The 13177-nt window shown below is 40.7% G+C and overlaps 1 long non-coding RNA gene across 1 annotated transcript; it reads left to right on the top strand.

Moving 5' to 3' along the window:
- The first annotated feature begins 394 nt into the window (after positions 1-394).
- Positions 395-12665, top strand: LOC106698144. The gene is made up of 2 exons (XR_001349424.2): positions 395-1556; positions 7435-12665. It is a non-coding gene; the product is annotated as an uncharacterized LOC106698144 (long non-coding RNA).
- The last annotated feature ends 512 nt before the right edge of the window (positions 12666-13177 follow it).

Consider the following 13177-nt stretch of genomic DNA (forward strand, 5'->3'; position numbering starts at 1 on the left):
GGAGCTTGAGACTCCCTCCTGATTGAAAAGGACAACCGTGTCCTCAGTTGCCAGCCCTTTCTGCGTGGGCCTCCGTACCTCTGCATTTTACTTCCGCACCTCCTATGAGTCTCAGTGAGCTTTTCTCTTTCCTTCTAGTTGTAGAATTTCCACTCAGCCAGCCTTCCTGTGGTTCTGGATGATGTCCATTTTGTCTTTTAGTTGTATTTTTGAAGTGGTTTTGCAAGGCAGCAATTTCCGGTGTTTACCTATGCCGCCATCTTGGTTTCTCGTCTTTTGTTTTCTTAATGGTGTCTTTTGAGGTACAAACTTTTAAATTTTGATAAAGTTTAATTTATTAACTTTGTTTCACAGGTTATGCTTTCGACATCATATTTAAGAAATCTTTGTCTAATCCAAGGTCACAGAGATTTTCTCTTGTTTTCTTCTGAATGTTCATAGGTTTATTTCTTACACTTAATAAGAATCGTAGGTCTATGATTCATTTTGAGTCAATTTTTGCTTGTGTTATGAAGGGTCTAAATTCATTTTTTTCTTGTGATTATCTAATTGTCCCAGCACCATTTGTTAAGAAGATGGCTGTGTAGTTGTTGACTCTGCTTTTATTACTTTTGCACCTTTAAAGATTGGAGAAGTAGGTAGAGCACAAAGAATTGATGTATGAGTGAAGAGGAAGAGACTATTCTGTGTTGAAGTTTTAAGCATTTACATGAGAGACTAAGCATCTGGCTGATGTTTTAAAGAACAACTTGAATCACAATTTAGTTTGTTTCCTTCATCTTCCCCATTCCCTCCCCAACCCTGCACTGAACATCTGCTTCTTTTCTGCCAGAGGAAGTGAAAGATTTAGGTCATGCATAAACACAAACTGTCTTTACTGCACTGTTCCCTTTTAAGAAAAAAGTATCACCAAAACACCCCTGCTGGGTCAGTTTACCATCCAATTACTCTATATCAACAGTTCTATTGCTTTTTTTGGAAGTTGGCATTCCCCAGGAAGCAGAACTGCTTTTGGTGGTTCTTGTTGTTATGTAATAAATCTAACTGGTAACTTTCAAGGATGCTGATAGGAGTTAAGAGAGACCATTCCTCAAATATCACAGAACTTTCCTTTATATCCGAGTTACTGATGAATTTCTCCTAAGAAATATCTTAGGAAATGTCACCAGATTTGGGAACACTCCACATCCAGATGTTGCATTTGTTTGTGGTGCTGGGTAACCCCAAATAAGGATAGGTTCAGTTACCTTCAGGGTTGATTGATACAAGGCAGTAAGACCAGAATCCTTGGGGAAGGCTGTCCCTAGAAAAATACCACTCATTCTATCTTATGTCTTCACAATGAACAGGATGATTACATCTTCCTTTTTGGAAATTTACTGAGTTTCTGTGTTTTATGATGCTGACCCAGCAGCTATAACCAGGGCACTTTTGTCTTCTGCCTTTGCCAAAGATGGCTCACAATCAGTGCTGTGGTGCCATCATTATCATCATCATCACCACCACCATCGTCACATCATCTTCACCATCTTCAATACCATCACCATAATGATGAGGTAATCGCTACAATGTATATAGCACTTATAACATACCAAACACTCTTTCTTCTACTTTATATATACTAGTATTCATTTACAATGCTCTGGGGACATACATTAAGACTGGCATTGTTGGAGAGAGTAGATATAGACACAATTGTATTCATATTTGGAGTATGGCAAACTCCTCTCACAAAATAGCTTTGAGGCCAAAAGGAAAGGCTAGAGGTGATGCTTGAGGAATAGAATTGGATAGCAGGGTCCTTTTTTTTGGTTCCTTATTTTTCATCTCTAAAGCTCACCATAAGCAAAAGTAAGAGGGAGGAAACAAACATTGGTTTCCATCACCCCACTTTGGTTAAACATATCCTTTTGACATCTTTCCTCAAGCCCTCAAAAATCTCCATCCTCCCCCATCTCCAGTCATTCACTGTAGTGCCTGCTTTCCTTGGCCTGGCACAGACCCCTGCAGGGCTGGTCCTGTCAGCCTGGGTCCCCACTGGTACTTTCCTGCCTGTGGTTCACTGTGGAGGGCACACTTTCAGCATCAAGGAGAAGGTCTGTTAAGATTCCAACCCACTGTTGGTCAGACCATGTAGTGTAAGATTCAGTTAGTATAAACATTCTGGCTTCCTCTAAACTTTTAGCCAGTTTTTTACATTTTGTATAAGATTCAGGAGCAAGATTTTTGGGAAGAAAAGAAAGGAAAGGAGAGATTCTGGGGGCACAGGTTGTCTGAAACGTTAAGAGGGGCCGGGGAAGGGAGGAGGACCTTTGTCCATCTCAACATTTTGCTGAGGGCCTCACCCCAAGAGCACGGCTAATAGAGATGCAGGTATTTCATTGCTGCCCCCCAAACACACCAGCATGGTAACAGTGGTCTTTACAAACTGTCACCCATCTTTGTCTGACATGGGGAATGACTCAAATGGTGGGAATGTCCACATGAAAAAGACAGGAGACATGTTCTTATAGATCGGAGTGGGGAACTAACCTAAAACAGGTGGTACCTGGTGGTAATTGCAATTGTAGATTCTTTCTTTGCCCCTTTGAGATGTAAATATTTTCCTAGTCTCTGCCTGTTTTTAAAAATATTTTTATTGACTTTTAGAGAGACAGGAAGGGAGAGGGAGAGAGAGAAATATCGATATGAGAGAGAAACACCAATCAGTTGCCTCCTGCATGCACCCCAACCAGGAGACTGAACCCACAACCTAGATATGTGCCCTAACCCGGAATCAAACTGGTGACCTTTCAGTGCATGGGATGATACTCAACCAACAAAAACATATTTCAAAAACAGGCAAATATCATTTTACCTAAGCTGACTCTCAGTGAATTTGGAAAGCCATTAACCAGGAAGACAAAATAACTTTGTCATGGTGCTTTGCTATTTGGACTCATTCTTAGGGGAGCTGACATATAAAATATTTCACATCCTTTTAATCACCTTCAATAAATCCAAAACCAAAACCAAGTGCTTCTCAAATCTTTCTTTCCCATAAGATATAAAATAAATAAATAAGGTATCCCAAAGATACCTTGTATATATGCATATATACAGGGTGGGGCAAAAGTAGGTTTACAGTTGTGAGCATGTGAAACACAGAGTTTATTCTGGTACTATCATTTATTAATAATTGTATTATTTTCCATACAAACAACTGTAAACATATTTTGCCCCACCCTGTATATATGTTTATTTATATGAATACACACAATTTTATACACATACAAACACACATAATTAATGATAGCTATCATTTGTTTGTAGGCTTACTGTGTGCCAGGCACGGTGTACTTTACATACACAGTACTTTTTAAATGTCTCTTCATTTAATCCTTATAGCATTTCTATGGGTTCAGTACCATTATTTATTTCACAGACAAGAAGCCATGGCTGAGAGAGTTAAATAACTACCTGAGATCACTGTCAGAAGTGGGATTTGAACCTGGTTAATCGGTCTACAAATCATGACATCAGGCCTTTAATGGCTGTCCTTCAAGGATTCACTGAGCTACCTCATTAGGATCTAGCCCAGAGGAAAACCTGTATTTCCAGAAGGAACTAAGAAAAACCTGTTGTTGAATTGTACCTCCTTCCCACCTCCCAGAGGTGTTGTACAGATTTCATTCTTTAGAGAACTTCATCTCAAAGTCTTCCCCAGCCCTTCGCCCTCTCCCATTTCCCTTGTTTCTGTCACTTGTAATTTCTGTTTTGTGGCCTGGCCCCATCTTGGAGCAGCCATTCTGATCTTCCTGTCAGGGTTGTGCTGACAAGGACAGCTGGGGATCTCCCCGGGTGCTTCCAGCGCACAGCATGCATTCCTTCAGTGGGCCACGAAGACTAGAACTTCCTCTCTGACTCATGCCTAGGAGAGATTCCAGTATTTTCTCTGTCATTCTCTCAACCACCTGTCCTCTCAGGAGCACTTGGGTGATGAATACAACACAGACAATGCACTGTGGTGTCACCAGTTCACAACTGATGACACCAGAAGGAGCAACAATAATGAGAGCATCAGGAAGCAGCCAGCAATGGTTTCTACTGATTTCAAAATATTAGCAATTCCAGACAAATAAATCCTCATTTAAAAAAACAAGTCTTTTTAGCTTCTAAGTTTTTTGCCTGAGATAGAAGGAAAAAGGCTTCTCCAGAACGAATTAGCTCCATTACTTTTTATATCAGAATCTATGATTAAAACAATCACAGACAAAATTACAGAAGCTTCACACTACCTAGAAAAAGTACCTCTGGGACTCTCAATGGCCCCATGCACTGGGGCAGGTGATAATTATGTTTTTACTATATTGCTTGTCTCCCTCATGTGAAACATAGTGAGGTTTTTTAAAATTAGATTTTTCAATTACAATTGACATTCAATATTATTTTTTATTAGTTTCAGGGGTATAACATAGTGGTTAGATAGTCATATACTTTAAAAAGTGGTCCCCCTGATATTTCCAGTACCCACCTGGCACCATGCATAGTTATTACAATACTAGTGCCCCAGTGCACAAATTCGTGCACACTGAAAGAAAATTAATTAGAAGGTGGCTGGTGGGGCGGGACTAGGCGAGACGGGATGAACACTCCCTGGAGCCAACCTCCCGTGGTCCTTCCTCGGTCAGCTGCACCTGGGGCGGTTCTGTGGCTCAAAGGGCATCTGTGGAGGGAGCGGGGTCCCTCTGGCAGGTGGGGTCCCTCGGCCTGGCCTGTGGGGATTGGGCTGAAACTAGCTCTCTGACATCCTCCAAGAGGCCCCGGATTGTGAGAGGGCAGTTCTTGGGTGATGCACCCCGGAATTGGGCTCTCTCCTCTTTAGTTCCTGGGTGCGTCACTCAAGAACTGCCACTGTCAAGTCACTGCAGCTCAGCAGCTCCTGCATTGAGTGTCTGTCCCCTGGTGGTCAGTGTGCATCATAGCTACTTGTCAGATGGTCAGACGGTCATTTAGCCTTTCATATATATAGACTAGAGGCCCAGGGCATAATTAAATCATGCATGTGTAGGGTCCCCTAGGCCTAGCCTGCCATCAGGGCCATGTCCACTGCCCTATGACATCTTGCACGCTCCACAGAATCTGCTGCTCTTTGCTCTCCACCCAGATGCCAGGTTCTCACCTTCACCTGGGCCGGGCATTCACCAACTTGGAGGATGCTTATAGGTAGCAGCCCCGTTGAGGAGCCACTCTTGGCGCCCTCTCCTTTGGCCATGACCTGTGGGCCACCCTGCCTGGTATTGGGATACTGGGATGCTCTTCTGCTCTGCTGGCCTCTGCTCCATCCGGGCTTGGGTAGTAACTGCTGCCACTGCCACAGTAGCCGTGCAAGAGTAAACCCGGCAGGCTGGTGGCAGACACAAGTGCACACTCCCTTACACTCCCCCTCGTACCTCTTAAAGTTTGGCCCCGCCCTCTCGGATCCGGCCAATCCCGGAACCCTGCTGCCCCGCCTCCAGCCAATCCACTCACTCGCCACCCCACCCCCCAACCTTCCCAACCACCCCAGAGGCTCTCAGTCTTTTGAGTCATGTTCTGAAGTCCCAACCTCGCAATTAGGTGAAGGCAGGGAGAGCTACCTGACACTCACCAGGAAACTGAAGTTCAAGCTGAGTGTAACTGCAGCTCTGCTCTGCATTCCCTCTCATGGAGCCTGTCCTATACCCTCTGCGCCAAGTGCTCAGGTCCTGTCCCTCCCTGATGTCAAGGGCCTATTCTGCCTTGTCATTGGCTGCCTCTTGATGATGGATTGTGATAGCGTGAGGGCATAACGGCGTGACAGTGTGACGACCACCAAGGCTTTTATTAGTAAGACTAGTGGCCCGGTGTATGAAATTCATGCATGGAGGGGGGGTTTCCTCAGCCTAGCCTGCAACCTCACCAATCAGGGACCCCTTGGGGGATGTCCAACTGCTGGTTTAGGCCCGATCCCTGTGGGACTTCTGGCTCCTAACCGCTCATGTGTCTGCTTGCCTTATTGCCCTAACTGCCTCTGCCTGCCTGCCTGATTTAGGCCCGATCCCTGTGGGACTGCTGGCTCCTAACCACTCATGTGTCTGCTTGCCTGATTGCCCTAACTGCCTCTTCCTGCCTGCCTGATTGCCTCTAACTGCTCTCCCCTGCCATCCTGGTTGCCCCTAACTGCCTATGCCTGCCTGATTGCTCCTAACTGCCCTCCCCTGCTGGCCTGATCTCACCTCCAACTGCGCTCCCTGCCAGCTTGATTTCGCCCCCAACTGCCCTCCTCTGCCGGCCAATTTGGTTCTGATTGGTTGGTTTCTATGCCAGTCAGCGTGAAAATCTCTGCTTCCTAGGCAGCCATTGGCTCCTCACAGTTCACCCAGATTTGGTTCTGATTGGCTGGTTTCTATGCTAGTCAGCATCTCCAGGCCTATCTCTGGGCCTGATCAGAGAGGCTGGGCTGATCAGCAGCTCCAGCAGAGGCTTGGAGAGAAAGAGAAAGAAAGGTTTGGCTGCTGGTGAAGCCCGGAGAGAAAGAGAGAGGCAACAGCTGATCAACAGCTGCCATGGAGGCTGCAGATCAGACCCTGCCTCTCTCTCTGGGCCTCTCTCCGGGCCTGATCTGCAGCCGCCCTCGGCAGTCAGGCTGGGTTGCTATGCCCACACTGCAACCCAGCACTGACTGCAGGAGTAACTTCCGCAAGCCTTCAGTTGGTCATTACGGACCCTGGGTTTTTATATATTAGGATTTTTGACTATATTCCCTATGCTGTACTTTACCCAGTCAGGTTTTAAAATTTTTATTTTTACTATCTCTTTATTGATTTCAGAGAGGAAAGGAGAATGAGAGAGACAGAAACATTAATGCTGAGAGAGAATCATTGATCGGCTGCTTCCTGCACACCCTCCATGGGGGATTGAGCCCGCAACCTAGGCATGTGCCCTGACTGGGAATCAAACTGTGACTTCTTGGTTCATAGGCTGACACTCAACCACTAAGTCATGCCAGCTCAGCTACACAGTCAGGTTTTATTCTGTAAGCCTATGGAAAGCATTCTGCAGGTATAGAAACCTGGGCCACTTGGATTCAGGGGAGCAATGGTGAGGTCACTACAATGTTTTCCCTCCAACTTTTCTCTTTTCTCCCTGTGGGAGTGGCCCTCCTCTCACTAGGCCTTTAACACATACAGCTCTTGCCTTGGGTTTAATGTAGAAATTTTGTTTCTTACTTTGTTACTCCTAGATATTTTTCAGTGTTGATGTTTAATTGAAATCAATATATGCTATCCTAGATAGGGAAAGTTAACATGATTTAAAATAATAATTTTGTCTAATTTTAAGTACTTTGTAAAGTACAGAAAGGATAAATATCACTCATAAGCCCATGAACCCAGAAGCAACAATTGTTAACAGTTGTTTTTTTTTTTCCTCCAGGCTTTTATTCTGAAGCTCTGTTGTTTTCAATGAAAAGACATGGTCCCTACCCAAAAGGAACTTACAACACAAATGAGAAAAATTGAGCCAAAATAAGACTGAAAACCCGGTAACATGTAGAATGATGATGACGGTGATGATAAGAAACAGCAATTTACATCCTTTTCTGATTTTTTATTTAAAAATGAGAAAATAATAAAAAGCCACAGATAGAGTTAATTTAGGAAAATAGGAGAGTTTTTGATGTTCCCAGTGAACAAGATATTGTTAACTGGCGGCTATAAAATGGCAAGTGGATGAGCATAATGAAAACAGCTGATGAATAAATATGGGGTTAAATCCAAGCCTAGAAAACCAGAAAATAAATGTGAGATGATTCAGTACCAACTGTATTTTTGATAGGCTCATTGATTTTTACAAAGTGCCACTGAGACAATAGTGCCTGGAATCAGTGGCTTCCCGCCTTGTCTGCCACTTACTGTGTATTCAGAGTTAAGCTATGTTACCTCCCTAATGTTGTTTTCCCATTATAAAATAGGGGGAATAGGCTGTGTGACTATTAAATGAGAGAATCCATCTAATGCATTTAATACAGTCCCTGGTGCATAAGTGCTCAGGAAGCATTAAGCCTCATTAGAGGTAGTTAATGTAAGGCAGTGGTTAAGAGGATAAGCTCCAGTCCAGTAGGACCAAAGCATCAACAATAATCTCTATTTAACTGCTTTTTTTTTTGTCTCAAGAGTTTGAAAATGAACCGGCTTGTGTCTTTGAATTTCTTTAAGATAATCATGAATTTGTCAAAGGCATTCATGAAGTGCTTCTGGGAAGGCCAGAGTTCTCTATTAAGACTTTTTGATTACAAAAGGCTCTTAGAGAGTAGCGGCTATCTACTATTAATGAAGCCACATACATATTCATCATTAAGATGACAGAACTAAAAGGGCAAATCTTTACCTTAAAAAATGTAATGTTGGATATTTAGCGTCCATTGCAACGTGACCTTTGTAACCCTCAGAATTGTCCTTATGGTGGGAGCTGGAGAGAAGAGACAGAGAATCTGAACATATGTGACATTCCCTGATATTTATAGCAAAGTCAAGAACTTTTTACCCAGCATTCAGAGGCTTTAGCATGATGAAATTAGTAAAAATATACATTTTAAAAACTAGTATTTATTGTTGTCATATTATAAAATTAAATAATGTTTATTTTAGAAAATTTAGAAACAACAAAAGAGAAGAAAGCACAAATCTTAACATTTTAGTATATTTCAGTTTTTATATAAATGGCTACATTTAACTATTAAAACATTTATAGTTTTAAGATGAATCTTTTAATTTCTATGTTTCTAAAGAATCAGGAAGTCAATTTACTTTGGTTTGCTGGGCATTGGTTTTTATCAGAAGATAACCAAAATTAGTGTGTGTGCTTTTTTCCTTTTGAGTTCCTGCAGGATAGAATCTTGCTACTCAACGTGTGGCCCAGGAACCTATAGCATTGGTATCAACTGAGAATATACTAGAAATGAAGAATCTTCAGACCCAACACAGACCTAGTGAATCCAACCTATATTTTAATATGATTTCTTGGTGATTGTATGCACATTAAATTTTGAGTAGCATTACTGTAGAAACAACTTGACAAAGTTTTTTGTTTTTTGTTTTTTTTGCCTAATAAGACAGTGTCGAAGGCCTGATTAGTCCCTCTTCTCAGAACATCCTCCCCTACCAGACAGTCAGCAGCTTCCTGGGCTCTCACTTCCACAAAGCATTGTTGGAACAAGTCTGATTAAAGACTCACCAAACAGCTAGGAGATGAAAGACACAAAATGAGTCTGGGACATTCCAAAATGTCAGTAAGACTCTGCACATCTAAGGGCTGTATTGTTCAGCATTTTATTACATTTTCAAAGTACTCTTCCTGGGCTCACTGTTGAATGACCAGGAAATGGTGTTGAACCAATTGAAAAACCCAGCAATAAAGTTCATCAATAGTTTCATCAGTGGGGTGCAGGGGTTTATTGATGTGGAAAATTGGGGCTGACTTAAAGCACAAACAGAAGGAAAACATTCCAAAAACAACATGTCCTGGAGGTAGAGCAGCTTCTAAGACGGGAGTAAACATGTACTTCCTTAACCTCACATCCCTTATTTCCTGGAATAGGAATGCAGCTACAAAGCAGGATTGTGGAAATTTCCTGATGAACATGATTAATAATAGTAATAGCCTGCAGTTGACAGCATTTTATGATACACACAGTGCTTCTCAAACTTTAATATGCAAACTTTCATATGGAGGTCTTGTTAAAATGAGGTACCGATTTTGTAGGTCTAGGTGTGGGGCCTGAGTTGGCCTTTCTAACAAATCCCCAACTGGTGCTAATGTTACTGGTCCACAAACCATATTTTGAGTAGCAGGTTCTTACCCCGACCTCTCTCAAGATTCACAGAAATTCTATGAAGTAGGTAGAGGAGACATTTTTCCTCCCTTCCTCATCAGAATATTGGCTCTATGAGGATGAGAATTTGGTGCGTTTTGATCATTGCTATATCCCAATTGCCTATAATAGTAGGCACTCAATATAGTTTTGTTGGATGAATGAATTACTGCATCTTAATTTTACAGAGGAATTTAAATAATGTTTTAACCAAAGTCACATTCTAATAAGTGGCAAAGCTGGTATTTGACCTAAGGAACTACTTAAATCAGAGAGTTTGGCACCAAAGAAACTACTTTAGTGACGCTTTCTTCCTTCCCTCTCTCTCTCTCTCTTCTATTTTGTAAAGGTAAACATTTTTTGAAGGAACCTTTTACCGGTAAATTGAAGTATAACAGAAAAATGGCCAAATCATAAGTGTAAAATTGGTTAACTTATACAGAGGAGTTTTACAGAACCATCTTTCATATTTAGAAATTACCAGTTCCCCATAAACCTCCTTCATACCCCCTCCCAGTTATTAGTCTCTCTTTCAGAGATAGATGCCGTTATAACTTCTATCACCTTAGAATAGTTTTGAACTTTATAAAAGCAGAATTTTATAGTATATACTCTTTAGTTTACACCTCTTTCACTCAACATTTTATTTGTGCTCTTAAATATAACAGTAATTTGCTCATTTTCATTTAAATAGTATTCCGTATTGTAGAGTATGCATATTCCACGAATATACCACAATTTATCATACATTTTATTGTTGATGGACATTAGGATTGATTCTAGTTTTTTGCTAATATGCATAGTGCTATAGTGCTGCTATGGGCATTTTTGTACATGGTTTTGGTGATCATCTGTACATATTTTCTATTGGATGTGTACTAGAAGTGAATGTTTCAGATTTTGGGTATATTTAGTTATTATAGATATTGCCAGCCAAACAGTTTTTCAAAGTGCTTGTATTAATTAATTCTTTTGTCTTTTCTTTGATTTTGTAAAAATCAAATTTTATTCTGATTCTATCACTGATGGCTCTTTAACTTTCTTAAGGTTATTTTATTCATATGTTAAAATGAGCATTTTAATTCATAGTTAAAATACATATTATTTGGCCAGTTGTTTTGGTCTCTATATGCCCAGTGAATCATTTACAGGTATCCTGAGGAACTGAGGAACTTACATGAAAGTGACCTTCTGTTGTTTTTTCTGTGAATGAAAATGTTCTGGGAAACACTGAAGAGGACAAAAGAGAGGGAACAGGAAGGAGGAGAACTTTTGGATATTCCCACAGATGGATGATTAGTTGATGAATTAAGGAGAGTCCTTGTCCCTGGATAATTCAGAATGAACTTATTTTCCCTTCACTAGAGCAGCAACTTACTCTGGGTAGCTTCACAGTGAACAGTGAGGAGAAGGAATCTTGTATTATAATTAAAGAACCATTGTCCTATAATTGACACATATGTTCAGGTGTGAGTCATTGAAAAATGATCATATTCTTACTGTGAAATGAGAATGGTCCAGGTGCAGCTGGTTCCTCAGAGAAGGAAAACTCAGCATGGTGCAATACGTGTTACAGGCAAGGCAGTGGGTGTGGTTTGAGGTACCATGTTGCTTCTGGCTCAAGTTCTTGGGTTTTATTCCACCTCTTGCTTGTAAGCCCTCTATTACTTGTGGCTATCAGTAGAGCAGTTCTTCCCAAACTTGAGCCTCCAAATTACCTGGAGAACTTCCTGAGTCCCACCTCCAGAGATTTCTAATTCAGTAGGTTTGCCTAGGGTCCAGATTTTCATTTTTAACCAGTTCCCATGTGCTGCTGCTGCTGCTGCTTAGTGTGTGGGCCACGCTTCGTGGAGCACCCAGTAGAGGTTTTTGAGAGGTTTTGAGGAACGGATGAGTTTAATGGGAAAGACTGAGTGTGTCAGGTGCTCTGAGGGATGATAATGATGATGATGATGATGATGATTATGAAATATAGCCTAAAACAGAAAAGTGTACAAAATGCATTTTAAAAATATGTATTTGTTCAATTTAAAGGATAATGTCTTAAAAAACTCAATGTATTCACCAGCCAGGTCAAGAAGTAGAACATCCCAGTGCATTAAGGTATGCCTGGGGTAACTTGGCTAGCTCATATTTTGTTTGTTTGTTTGTTTCCATCTATAGTCATGATTGAGGTTGACTGTAATTTTCCTTCTTTGTATTACGTTGGCTAATTTTTGGAATCAAGGTTGTGCAAAGTGCATAAAGAATCAAGGAGTATTTTTCTCTTTTCTATAGTCTGGAATAGTTGGTGTTAAATTGGAATTAAATTGTATTTAAAAATCAATTTATATGCATTCAATAGTCAAATATTCTTGCACCATATGAAGGAAAATATCTCAGAAAACCCAAGAGACTAAAGTGCTGACTCAGTATCTTTAATGGTTACAAAACTATTAAAGTTTCCTACTTATTGAATCAGTTTTTGTAAGTGGTGCATTTCTAAATTACTTTTTATTTCAACGAAGTTTTCTAATATATTTTTCCTTCATATCCAAGGATTCAACCAGTATATATCAAAAATACTGTTTTCATCTGTGGTTGGGAATTCCTGGTTGAGAATCTGTGGTTGGAAATGCTGAAATACTGTTTTCAATCAGGGGTTGGTTGATCTGAGGAGGCAAAACCCATCTATAAGTGGACCTGCGAGGTACAAACGGGTGTTGTTCAAGGGTCAACTGTCCTCACCTAGCAGCTGTGGAAGATAAGCCTTAAATGTAAGATCCCTTGCTTATTAAACCCAATCTGGAATGACAAGCTTCTTTCTCTGGTATCTCCTTGACCTCCATGTATGGGTTGGAAGGGAGGGGGAGAGTTTGAAAAGAAATGACTCAGGTGTGGGGTAGTAGCTCATTGTAGTTTTGATTGTCATTTTCCTTATGGTTACTGATGCTGAATACCTTTTCATGTACCTGATGGCCCTTTGGATGTTTTTGGGAAAATGTTGATTCATTTCCTCTGCTGATTTCCTTTTAAAATTTCTGATATTATTTGTGCTTTTATTGTTTAAATCTCTCTTACCAGAGGTTGGTAAATTTTATTAGTTTTTTTTCTTCATTTCATTATTTTATTTTATTTTTTCCATCCATTTAACCCCTCTATGCCCTCTTATGCCTTTTTTGTATATATTGTTTAACTTATCCACTTATTTTTATTATTTATTTTAATTAAGCTGTTGTTTTTCCCCCTTCTATTTTTTAATCTATTGTTTTGTTAATCCTCACCTGAGGATATTTTTCCATTGATTTTTAGAGAGAGTGGAAGGGA

Source organism: Myotis lucifugus, unplaced genomic scaffold, assembly GCF_000147115.1.
Source record: "Myotis lucifugus unplaced genomic scaffold, Myoluc2.0 scaffold_140, whole genome shotgun sequence".
Classification (NCBI taxonomy): Eukaryota; Metazoa; Chordata; class Mammalia; order Chiroptera; family Vespertilionidae; genus Myotis; species Myotis lucifugus.